This window comes from Pleurodeles waltl, chromosome 5 (genome assembly GCF_031143425.1).
Source record: "Pleurodeles waltl isolate 20211129_DDA chromosome 5, aPleWal1.hap1.20221129, whole genome shotgun sequence".
NCBI lineage: Eukaryota > Metazoa > Chordata > Amphibia > Caudata > Salamandridae > Pleurodeles > Pleurodeles waltl.
In genome coordinates, this window is record NC_090444.1 from 224,090,210 (window position 1) to 224,104,258 (window position 14,049).

Sequence of the window (14,049 nt, forward strand, 5' to 3'; positions counted from 1 at the left end):
AGAATGACCGCAATTGGGGGTCACGGAGAAATTGCTGCTCTCTCATCTTGGCAGTCTTAGCGGACTGTACTGTTATGGCTATTCAGAAACCAGCCCAGGCAACCCAATCCTAAAGGCGATGTGTGCAGCATGGTGAAGAGTTCATTGCCTACTAGGAATACACCAATCTTTAAATGCCCAGGACCCCCTATGGGGGAATGACAGCCTGCGTGTAGGGGGGCTGCCCTTAACTGGCAACAATGGAGTGAGGCCGGCATTGACAGAATAACTCAGGTTATCGCAGTAGGCGGGACGCCCAAACCATGTGGTACACTACGGGAGGAGTACCACCTCCACCCCAGGCAAGTATGACGCTATCTACAACACAAACATTTTTTTCAGTAGTGTATGGGCACCGTTCCTTGAAGGCTTCGACCCTCCCATAGCTTTCTATCTTCAGACGTGGAGTAATGGCAGGCCTCTACGAGGTAATCACACAACACCTATGCTTGCAACCCCTCCTTGAAACGCTATGCTCTAAATGGCAGGCCCGCTTACAGACAAACTATACCACGGAAGACTGGTCAGACATTCTAGACGCCCTGAACCGGGGCACTCGTGAAGCCCAACTAAAATTCTGCCTCTTTAAGATAATCCATGATTGGTACTTGACCCGGTAAAATTACATAGAGCAGGACTTCTACCACATGCAAACTGCTGGCGCTGCTCGGAGACCCGATGCGACTTGCTCCACATCATATGTAAATGTCGTCAGTCCAGCCCCTGTGGGAAGCAGTGAGTTCCACCTTGGATGATTCTTTACTGCTCCAGACATCGCTCTCCCACTCTCTCATACTCCTACATGACACGGGACCTCTCTCCACTCTTTCCCAACTGCAGCAGAGACTACTGCACACGGCACTAGCAACAGCAAAGATATGTATACTCCGCCACTGGAGATCGACCGTTTCCTCTACCCTGGAAGAGTGGATTGCAGCAGTGGTTCGGATAGCCACATACAAATGTGTCATTTATAACTTACAAGACCAGACAGTACTGTTCAATCAGGTATGGGCCTCCTTCCTCACAAAGGCACTGATTACCCTTACTCTTCGCCCTTCACCGTCACTGCTGTCATAGCAGCGACACCAGCTTGCCTCCCAACCCCCCCTTTCAGACCCTCAACCCCTCCCCTTCCCTCACCCTTCTCCTCCCCACTTCCTCTCCACCCCAACCCCCCTTTATTCGGATAATATAGGCAGAGAGCTGGAAACTACCCGGCCCTAGATCATTGCCTCTGCACTCTTCCACCGCGCCTGTCCCTCCTCTCTCTCCCCACCTTGCCGTCATGTATTTACCGCTATGCAAAAAACACCACTTCCTCCCTTCTCTCGCTCGTGAATTCTTCCCAACCGGGTACCCAACACTCGCACCCTTCACCCTCCTCATTAATCCAGGCCCTCCCTCCCCACTCTTCCCTACCACCCCCCATCAGCAAAACAGGCTGACCTACCTTTCAGCTAGCGTACTCTCCCAATTTCCCCTGAGGTCCTGTGCTATAGAGATTCAGCTTCACTACACCTACCACCACCTGAACCCACAGTATATTAGTCTTTTCTAGCCTGCTCCCCCAAATGCACCTCCCCTTTTACTCTCCCCTATCCCCTACTGTTACCACCCCCCCTCCCGCCAGGTATGCCACCTCCCCTTTTCTCTTTCTCTCCCCCTCCTCTTTTCTTCTCTTTCTCTCTCCTTTCCTCTTTCGTTATCCTCCCCCTCCAGCTTTTTTTTCTCTTCATCTCTTTCTTATGTATCAAGCATCCTGTGCCAGTTTCACCACGGATCATCTGTCCTGCTCACTAGAGGGCATGACCCAATGCCACACCTGGACGCCGGTTGTCCCTTTACGTTCTCTATGTCCTCTTCCAAGCCTCTTCTTCTTCAGCATTCAGCATCTGAACAGGTAGAAAGTTAAGTCAGCCCACATGCTGAATATAGGCCCGCAGATCCACCTCCAGATACATTACTTCTTGTCACGAGGGGAAACACCACATCAGGACTATTCAAACCCCCCGGGCATGATATACATTAGTACCTTGGTCTTTTACACTAAATGTGGCACATAACTCCCTCAGTTTAAGACTATTCAACCTGAGCTCCCTACCCACCTCCCGCCTTTATCCCTCTTTTCCTGTTCTCCTTTCCCTGTACCTATCATAGCCCCCCCTCTAATGGTTTGAAGACTTACTGACCCCATGTATCATTCTTTACACTCATTGTGAAATATTTCACTATGTACTCAAAATTTACTGTTTACTTTTTTGCACTATTACAATCCTCTAATAAAAAAATTCAAAACAAAAAAAAAGGAATTTACAACTGCATTGTAACTGAACTGAACATCGGAACTGATGAGGCTGTAATGCTGCCTGTGCTCTCCTCTCGTAGAAAGCACCCTGCTATCACATTAGTATCTACAAACAAATTCAACACTACAGTAATAATAAAGTAAAAATGAAAAATAAAAACACTGGCACTGATGGAATTACCTTTTGTGCGGATGTGCTTCGCATTAAAGTACTAAATGCAGTCACTCAAAGTGAAAGTAGCTTGTGGCTGAAGTAGGCTGACCCACTGCCTCATGCTGTATGCTGTATTGGGCAGAAACAAAATGTGAATGACACAAGGGCAGACCAATGGATGAAGATTGGTGGCTGAAAGACCCTTTATGTAAGTATATTGTACACACAATTTTAGTAAGAGCAAAAGGTTTTGGCTAATGTCAGACCAAAGAAAAAACATTTTTTCAGTAGCAGTCTGCAATCTAATTTTGCCTGAATTTCCTTTGAAACATCTTAATACTTTTGTATTCGTAATGATGACCTCAGTGTTACTACCCACTCATAACTATTAATAGAGCCCAGGGCCGTAGCTTCAGGGGGTTGTTTGGGGTGTTCCACTCCCTAATAATGTATTTATTTTTAAAATAGTTGACTACAAGTCAGGTATGGTGGGTAGTTGAATATGGTGAGGTGTCTGTCGGATTGCACGAGGAATGTTTACATACACCCAGACAAATACACACACTCTCTCCCTCTCTACAGTGAAAGTCTTAACAAAATATTGGTTATTTGACCAAATATTGTGTTTTCTCTCACTTAGTACCCCTATCATTCTGCAGTCGTCTCCCTTTCCATTGCCCCAGTAGCCCCGCTCAAGTGCCACCCTGCTTGTTGTATAATGTATTTTTACATTATATGCCAGTGTAATTGTTGAAAAATCTGAAGCTCAGCACCCCACCAATCTTACTGACCAAACTAAAACAGTTGTACTCCTCTCAGCTCAGCTCAACTCAAGTTTCTAGATTTAAATTGACCCTTTCTTCAATAAAAACATAAACGTATTACATATTTTCCAAACTGTTTATAGTATCATTATGATTCATGTGAGTCACATGTTAAGAATTTTACATCATCTTTTTAGCAAAATATGTATATTCAGTGCTCCTCAACAGACTTTGATTCAGAACAAGAGAGAGAAAACCACAAGGGAGAAAAAAGGAGGAAGAGAAAGACTGAAAACAGTGCCAACGGGAGAAAGCAGGAATGGAAAACATGCTGGAAAAGTAAGATAAAGTGGCAAGAAGCTTCTGGCAGTGCATTAAAGAGTAGGTCTGGAAGAAATGTTCTTTACGCCTGAGTAATCAGATTAGTTTTAGTAACTATGCATTATACTTGTGATGCAAAATTACCAAAACTATACCATTACTCTAGCTTGAGTAATTAGAGTAATTCTGGGCGATATTCCTAGTGCAGGAGTACAGGAGCAATGAACTAAGAAAGAACGAGCGCCTGCTGACTACTGTTGTTCTTGCCCTGTAGAATTGAATATTTCCTTAGCACAAAATGCATCCTCCAGCCCATTTTGGACGCAAAGTTGCATTCTGCACTAAGAAAATAGCGCAAAATGCTGGATTAGGCTTCTCACACAATTACCCATAAATATGAGTAATTTTGTGGTAATTACGAATAATTATGTCAGAGAGAATTACGCCTATTAAACAGGGTTGTTTAAATCAAGACTACACAGCCGTGGTATTCAGCAATCTGGCCTTCGCGCACCACAAGCCTCTAAGCAATCCTTTGGGCTTCGGTACTGATTCTTACACAAATTAAGCACTGTATATATTGTATGAAATGTACACATTGGAACATATCCAAAGAAATGTAAGGCTTTCCTTATGGGCAGGCTTTCAGTATGACGGAGCTCGTATTAGAGTTGCAAGCACATTTGTCTGACACCCATCGGAGATATTCTGCAGTTGGGATAATCTTTTGCCTGGCGGCAATACGATTTCTAAACATGCAGTCATGGTCCTGAACGAAAACAAATTAAGGATTAAACTGAGCAAAAAGCGCATGAGAGCCTGATTAAATTAGCAATGTTTTCACCCAACATGAGCAAGAACGAAACGACTGCTAAAGCAGTCTATCAGGACACCATAACATCTGCGTGAAATCAGTCTGAGCGGAAATGCCAATGCCAAAGAGCCCTTCCGCACCTCCACAGTAAATTCCAAAACATGCTCTGCCCTCTTTCTATACATAGTCAAAGAATTTTTGTGGACAACATGAACACTGTCCCTTTTGGCTCCCATACGTTTGAGCAAAAAACACACGAGTATTATAAGCATTTAAGAATCCTGTGCACAATTACTTTTTTACCAAAGACAAAAGTACAGAAGTCCCAGTTAACAAAGCCATTTTGCACCATGTGTAATAGCACAAACTCATCATTGTCAATTTCAAATTCACAGAAACACATTCTGAAACGTTTTGTAGGCACTGTATGAAATGTGGGTGTATAGAAGTCTTTTGTTAGACCTGACACCCTTAGGGTGGTCATCTCTCAACTTTTTGCTTGCCTCCCTCCACTTTTCTGACACTGTTTTTTCTGGTTTTAGGACTCCGTGCACTTTACCACTGCTAAACAGAGCTAAAGTGCATGTTACTTCTTCCCGCATGCCCAAGATTTCCCTGCATCATCCCTGGGGGTCAAAAAGATTCCCGCCTCACAGTGGGGAACCAAGACTGCACCTGAACCTGACGCAAAGCACCTTGCAGCGTGGAAAAAATGGCACATCATCTGTGCAGCGCCAGAAAAGCTGACACACTCACTATTTTTCCAAGCATTTCCTCCTCTGCGGTCTCTGTGCATGTTATTTTTTGCTCCAACCAGGTACTTTGTGCTAACAAGAGATAAAAGTTGATTTCTAAGATTTAAGACTCTTTTTATTATTGCTAACGTGATGTTTCAACTTGTGCTTATTGAATCTTTATTGTTAGGACCTTAATTTAACCAGATAAATATCCTAGATTTTGCTAAACCTGTGTGGTGTATTTTTGTGGCATTTTCACTGTCTTACTGTGGATTTATTGCACAAATACTTTACACATTGCCTTCTAGGAAGCCTAGTATGGGCAATCATTTCGCCATGGCAGAGTCTGTGAACTGCACACTAAAGGATGAGACTATTGTCACAACAGCATACACTTTCTATTATTGGTATTTTAGGTTACGTTTTTAGATTTTCTACAACTGTTATTTTTATTAGACATTATAACCTCCTTTTACCTGAGTATCCACACAGACATGTAGATAGCATTACTGGTAGAATGCTTACATGCCTAAAGTTATTAGAACAGAAAACAAGGACAGGCCTCTGATTCCAGCAGATTTTGCATTCTACACACTGACATCGGCATTCAAACACAGTGAGGCTGAGGAGTTGTAAATGTCTAAAAGTATTTTCTGGTAAAGTATTTGTATTGTATTTTATGCAATGATTTTAAGTAATTATGCAATAAAAGCTATTACTACTACGTCTACATTGACTTTTAACTTAAGCCTGACTTCTCAGTGCCAAGCTACCAGAGGGTGGGCACAGGATAATTTGGATTGTGTGTGATTTACCCTGACTAGGACTGTGATCCCTATTTGGACAAAGGTGTATACCTCTGCCAACTAGAGGCCCCATTTCTAACATCTATCATGTGTAAGGAATATTATGAGTAAAAAACTTACCAACCTATAAATGTGTATGTTGACAGAAGGATGGATCTACACAAAACTCCTTAGAAGTGGGTGCTGCAAGGGGTAATTCAAGGGGAGAGGGCAGATAAGCCCTGGCAGGGGCTGAAACATATCAACAAGCGAATAATACATTTACTTCGATGAGGGTCATAGGGCTATAAAAGTACCTAGGGATCCCCCTTGTTCTTTATTGTTAACCATACCTACTGGCACTACAAATAAAGAGATACCTTTGTGACCAGTAAGGAATTCTTATCTGTAGACACCGGTAGGAACAATAAGAAGTGCTCCCTCAAGTTGGTTGAGTCCACCTTGGCTTGTAGGAGTTGATGATGAAGCTTGCCACTACTAGACTGTGTGAGGGTCACCAAAAAAGAAATAATGATTTTCTTATGGTGAGGGAATCACTTTGGTAAAAGTGGTCAATATTGTGACTAACTGGTAGGTACAGGGGTACTTCCTTGTTGTGGTGTATATGTAGTTAGTAGGATGTATCCCTGGAGTACCTTTGTTGGCGGCAGTAAATTTTCAACTCCCAAGAATAGCCTCCCAGCCCTACGGAGTGAGAGGATCAACTGACTTTTTTGGCATACTTCCTGCTCCTTGTTTACAAGTTCATACTCTCTCCATTCAAAAGGTATGCTAGTAACCTGAAGCATACATGACGTACAATTGTTGTAGGGAATATCAAAGTCAGAATATCAATGGGTCACAATAGCATGACCAAAATATTGAGGGGCTAAATATTAAAGAAGTAAGTGCAAAAAAAGAGGTATGGATTTACTTTTTTTAAGCTGACATTGTGTACCTTCAGGAAATACATCTCAAAGGTAAATATGTGTGAAATTAGCTGCACAAAGCTTATACAAAGAATCTTTCGATATTTTGACCATTAATATTCTGGTTTAATATTGTGATCAGTCAATAATCTGGCTTTGATATTCCCGACTCAATGCAGTGACGTGCACATAAATTACTGGGCACATAATGTAATGTTATGTATGTATAGTAACTAAGGGACAGATGTATGAACATTTCCTTTTGTGATTCGCAAATTGCGAATTTTAGCAACTCGCAATTTGTGATTCCCACAAATTCCCACATTTAATGATTCCCAATGGGGATTGCAATTGACCTGCCTCATCAATATTCATGGGGCAGGTCGCAATTTGTGACCCATTGGGAAGGGGCAATAACACAGGGATGGTGTACTGCTGGGGACAGCAGACCACCATGTCTGTGTGAGCTTTTAAATAAAGCAACTTTTGTTTTGGAAATGCATCCTGTTTTCCTTAAAGTAAAACTGGATGCATTTCAAAAAGAAAAATGAAATGTTTCTGTTTCATTTTTTAAAGGTGGCAGTAGTCAATGGGACCACTGCCTGCTCTTAAACAACGTTTTTGCTACCAATCACAAAGGGGAAGGGTTCACCTAGGGATCCATTGACATTTACGATTGGCTTACCACCTACTTTAAGTAAGAGATAAACTGTGATTATTTTGCAACCACATTCCGGTCGCGAAACAATTGTATAGCCCCCCGCGGCTCACTATTAGGAAGGGACGCTCTTGGCTCGCCCCTTCCTAATAGTGACTCGCAAACCCTATTTTGCGCAAGGCGGTAATAGGTTAGTGACTCACAAAATAGGGTTTGTACATGCCATCCGCAGACAGGCCGAATCTCCGTTAGCAACTGCTTAAAACGGTCATCCATCTGGCCCATAGTTCTTAATAGGAATGTTTACTTACTTCAGCACTTTGATAGAAGCTTACACTTTGTGGATACCTTTTATTCAGAAATAAACATAGGCCCAGAATTTGGAGAGTCTAGTGCCTCCCTGCGCCACATTAGTGTCATTTTTTATGATGCTAATGTGGCCCAACTAGGCCAAATTCGACACGCCATACTTACAAAGTGCATTCATTACACGTCGAATTGCACATCTAAGACAGAGTTAGTGAATTGGGTCCATGGACCTTAAGTTAAGTTACACAGGTGTCCGACTTTGATTTTATTTCCTTAAGTATGCGATATATGCATTAAGCAGAGTGCTTTTACCGAGCACAGACAACATTTGCAAATGTGTGAACGTTTTTTCCTTCATTTTGGGACTTTTGGACTCACTGCTACCTACAGCTCAACATACCATGGCTCTCCTTATGAATGGCGTGGAATTCCTAGTCCTGCGGCCAACGGTTGTGAACGGCCGGATCAAGAAAGAAAGGTTTTACAGGATTACTTCAATGGATAATCCGATGTTTGGTAATCCCTCATTTTTGACAAAGGACAAACCATCCAGATAATACCTGGAGCACTTTGTACTTGGTAAAAGACTGCAACTACACTTTACCTTGTGAGGGTCACTGTCAGATTCACACGTTATTTCTCATTCCTTACGGAATAAAAGAGAATTAACTTGTGATCCAATGGTGATACCAAGACCTACTGTAACCTATATCCCCAGTGTTGGTGACACCAGGTGCTGTGCTACTGCCTCATAACTCCTGCTGAGTCATAATGCAGGCCTAAGGCCTAAGTAGGAGCAACGCTTAAACAATGAGACTGAATACAACTAGGGCATAACTCTTAATTTGGGCAGGTGAAAAAATTGGTTCAAACATAAATTTCAACCATTGTTGTGCTCGGAGCCCTCGACATGTTATGTTATGGTATGTTATGTTGTGTATTTGTGAGGCATGCATGTCAGGTGGAAGGGTATCTTGCGGATGGGACTACTTCCCTGACTGGAGGCCTATTGGAATAGCCAGGTTTTCAGTGTTTTGCGGAATTCTGGGGCAGAGCTGGCGGCAATGACGTGCATGCTTTTCGGATGCGGGAGATGTGGGCAAGCAAGAGGCTGGCAGAGTAGAAGTTTCTGGTGCTGTGTGCAAGCTGATGCGGTTATTTAGGTATACAGGACCTTTCTTGTACCGAGCTTTGTATGTGCGTGGGAGAGTTTGAAGAGGGAGCATCTGTGAATAGGGAGCCAGTGGGGATTTCTGAGGTGTGTGGATATGTGAGTGCGAGATGGGAGATTGAACGTGAGTTGCAAAGCCTTTTTGAACATTGCTTTTCCACAGCCCCCGTCATCATTTATGAATTAATCTATTAATTCACATAGGTTTTACACAAGTAATCATGTAATAATAGGGACATGTTTTTACTTTTTCCATAATTTTCAATTAAAAATGTTTATTGTCAATAAAGGATATATCCTATAGTCTCGATAATCATTCAAATCATTCAAATGATAAAACTGACTACATAAGACACATAATAAATCAAGGTATTGAAAATCTGCACAAACATATAGACAGGATTGTTTTTCAGTATTATATGCGCTGTGTTGCTCAGTGCCAAAACGTGAGACTCATAAATAATGGTGTAGAAACAATTTGAAATGAAAGTGGTCAAATTCAGCCCAACAAACTCCACGAGTCACAAAAATCATGTTAAAGGTCAGGGCTCTGACAAATAATTTCTAATGGTGATAAAAGCATACATCTATGAAGGTTCTATCAGCCATTTGTGAAATGTGTATGTTTTGACCCATGAGGTATACTCTGTGAGTCGTTATCAGGATAGGCAATAGTTCAAAAGCGTCGGTGAATGACGGAACGAAAAGGAATCCGAGCCTGTGTCCCTCAATTCGTAGAAAATCCATGTAAATTCATAGGTTAATTCCCAAACGATGATTGGGTGCATCGGAAAAACGATGCAACTCACCAGAACACGGAGAAGTGTGCAGTTCGGCAGAGTTCATCACTGCCCACTGGTAACTAGGAAGTTAGTATTGCTAGACCCAGTATAACCAGATCAAATGGGAAGCCAATGCAGAGCCGTCAATGCTGGAGTGAGGACATAATACCCCAAAAAGCTGTGCCAAGCGACAGGGTCTTTCATTTGAGCAGCATTTTAGTGGGAACACAAACGATGATGCTGTTAGAGTAATTAAGTTGGAACATTACTGTTAAAGCCCCCAGTTGTATGTACAGCATGGCATTGCCTATGCATAACAGTTAGCAAGCAGACACACGCATCAAACATGAAATAAGAGGTATTCTCATCCAGTAAACACACAAGGACAATAAGGAACTTGTAGAGGTTTTTCTTAAATAGGTATGTTACAAATACAATATTGGCAGTGAGGTAAGGAGTGGATTAAAATATGGGGTAAGCAGTATTTAAGCGTTGTGTATGAATAAAACCATGCACATTAACTAAAATACTTCCTGAGTCCAGAGAAAGCTGAAAAGCTTTGAGAGAAGGGAGTCTGAAAAAATGTAGTCAGAATTCTCGAAAAAATTGAAGCTCGAAAAGTGAATCGAAATAAACGAATACAAATCCAAAAATCAATCCATAAAACAAAACCTTAACACAAATCCAAAGGGGAAAACAATGATTAACTAAAATGAGATAATGAAATGAAAAGCAGTCAAACTAAATCGATCTCCCGAAGTGGATGGAAAATGCTAGGTGGGCAGAACAGAGGTGGGATTGGGATTAACAGTCTGCCTATCTGAGCAGGGATCAACTGACCCCGGGTAGGCGCTTATGTTTTGCTGATGATGGGTAAAATACTGCACTGTGTGGCAAGAAAGGAAGACATCTTCAGACACAACTAATCACTCTTGGGAACAGGTTAAGTTTTCATAATTAAAATATGGAAGGGGACGCCAGCAGGGTCACATTTTGCCTTGCGACTGGGGTTAGACCATGTTGCAACAGAATGACTCTAAGCCTTAAAGGTATAAAGGATCCTACTTAGATATGCATATTTGATGTTATACCCAGGTTGTCACCTCTCTGAAGTAGCGATGGAATTTCTGGTGATCTTCTTCAGGGGTGGGATTAGGTGAAATAGTCAGTGTCTTTTTGAGGTATGGGGTTTGCAGAAGAGTTACCTGTAAATCAGCTGTGATTTATTTTTCTATAATACTTTAAGGCTTCTTCTACAATGTGAGTGATGGCCATTTTGAGTGGCTATTTTAACTCAATCCTTGCCAAATTTATTTACATCTTAGCAATTATCTTATCTAGTTCTTAGTTAACAAAGCCACCTACCAGCGAATAACAACACAAAACTGCAAGATGGGAGGAAAACTACAAAGTACTCACACCTGTAACAACGTACAATAGCTGGAAACAAGATATGTGGAAGCTGCTAAGTGCTTAGATTTCTTGTCAGATGCTGCATGTGTGAAGAAAACAACCTACAGATAGGTGATGCATGTAATCACAAACAAATGTTAGGGAGACAGAAATAATGGCAGAAACAAGAATACAATGATTCCCCTGAAAACAACCCTGAGTTGCTCTCCATGTCAGCACACCACATGCAACAGTAAGCAACAGCAGAAGACATTTGACAGTACATGCATACTACTCATTATTAATGTATGCACAATGACAAGGGACGCCACGAGGAACCCTGGCAACACAAGCAGTAACAATCGATTGCCAGTGACCATAAAAGAGCTGCAAATGTGGCAGGCTTGCTGTGCAAAACATATCAGGCAGTACAAAATATGATTGTCATGAGAAATCTTATTATTAGGACATTCAGGAGTTACTAAGCCCTCTGCCCTAGAATCGGATGTCTCTCAAGAGGTTCCGTTAAATCTCCACAGACAAGGAGGGAAAGAAGAGGGAAATGATGTGACTTTACAGCCAGTACTGCCAACTTTGGAACTGGGAAACCAGGTTCAAGTCTTGGCATCAGCTCAACTTTCTGTGATTTTGGGTAGCTCAAAAAAAATTAATGTGACCTTCAGTAATTTAACAGATTCTGATTTAATGTGCTCCAATACCTTCAGGTCGAGTTTGCACTCTATAAAAGTGCATAAAAGTGGGAAAGAGGAATCTACCATTGATTTTATCAATGTAAATAGCCTCCCTGACTAATTTGCTACATTGTCACCAGTGGTATCTTCTGGGCATCCCATTTTCACAGCTGCTCTTTCACATGTTTATGAAACCATTGTCTGAGTTCAACACACAAATCTGTTTCAGTTGTACACATATGTTGGCTAGATCCATTCAATCCAACTTGGCAACCAGTAGCAGCCACCCCTAAGTGGCGCCTGGGCATCGACCCACTGACTCACTTTGCCACTATTGCTTGGCATGTTACAGCTTTTAAATGAAAACATATCATTTCACAAATTGTTTGCATGTAAATGCTGTAATAATACCTTGTCGGCAGAACTACTGGACTCCACTAGCTGTATTGCATGTGTCAATTGGGGTCTGGTGCAGCATAGTCTCACACAGACACAATATATACATGACATGTGTTAGAAATGGGGTCTTTGGTTGGCAGTCAGGTTACCCACTGTCCAAGCAAGGACCCTCACTCTAGTCAGGGTAAAAGAGAATCACCCTCAGCTAACCCCCTCTCACTCCCTTGGTAGCTGGGCATGAGCAGCAGGCTTAACTTCAGAGTGCTAGGTGTAAACTATTTGTACCAACACACGCAGTAACTTAATGAGTACACTACAAAATTACACAACATAGGTTTAGAAAAATAGAGAATATTTATCTAAACAAAACAAGACCAAAATGACAAAAATCCACAATAAACAAGCCAAGTTATCAATAAAAATACAAAAAGAGTCTTCATGTAATTTTAAACACAACGATAACACTGTTAGAGTGAAAATGTACCTTGGGTGCGTCAAAAATAACCACACACGGGCGAGTGTGCACCAAAAAAAGGCTTGCGATGCATCGATTTCACTCACGAGCGAGACCCTGTGTTGTTTCTCCTTTAGTCGGGTCGGGGTGCGTTGTTTCTTCTCTCCGCAGGAGAGCGATGCATCGATCTGGTCAGCACTCTTGGGTCCGGACAGGCCTTGCATCGTTTTTGCACGCCCAGCGGTGTTTTTGTCAGAAATTCAGCCCACGATGATCCAAAAACCACGCAGCATGGGTTGCGTTCTCACCGGTCTCCGCCAGCGATGCTGCGCGTCATTTCTCCCGCCACGGGTGTCGATCTTCTGGTCGCGTTGCAGACAAGCGTCAATTTTCAGCCACAAAGTCGGCGTCGATCTTTTCCCCACACAGCGGTCTGTGCGTGGATTTCTCACTCTTCGGCTTCCAGCTTCTCTTCTCAGGGTCCCAGGAACTGGATGGGCACCACTTGGCAGAGTAGGAGTCTCTCCAGAAACTCCAGGTGTCTTTGCTGTCCCGGTGACTCCAAAAAACAGGAGGCAAGCTCTAAATCAAGCCCTTGGAGAGTTCTTCACACGAAGGACGGCAAAACAAAGTCCATTCTTGGTCCTCTAGCACAGGCAGAAGCAGCAACTGCAGGATAGCTCTACAAAGCACAGTCACAGGCAGGACGGCTCTTCTTCCTCAGCTCTTCAGCTCTTCTCCAGGCAGAGCTAACTCTTGGTTTCCAGAAGTGTTCTAAAGTCTGTGGTTTTGGGTGCCCTTCTTATACTCATTTTGCCCTTTGAAGTAGTCTTACTTAAAAGGAAAGTCTCTCTTGTTTGTGAAATCCTGCCTTGACCAGGCCAGGCCCCAGACACGCACCAGGGGGTTGGAGACTGCATTGTGTGAGGGCAGGCACAGCCCTTTCAGGTGTGAATGACCACACCTCCCCTCCCTCCTAGCACAGATGGCTCATCAGGAAATGCAGACTACACCCCAACTCCCTTTGTGTTACTGTCTAGTGAGAAGTGCAACCAGCCCAACTGTCAAAATGCCCAGACAGGGAATCTACAAACAGGCACAGCCACAGAAATGGTTTAAGCAAAAAAAAGCTCACTTTCTAAAAGTGGCATTTTCAAACACACAATCTTAAAATCAACTTTACTAAAAGATTTATTTTTAAATTGTGAGCTCAGAGACCCCAGATTCCACATGACTATCCGCTCCGAAAGGGAATCTACACTTTAATCATATTTAAAGGTAGCTCCCACGTTAACCTATGAGAGGGACAGGCCTTGCAACAGTGAAAAACAAATTTAGCAA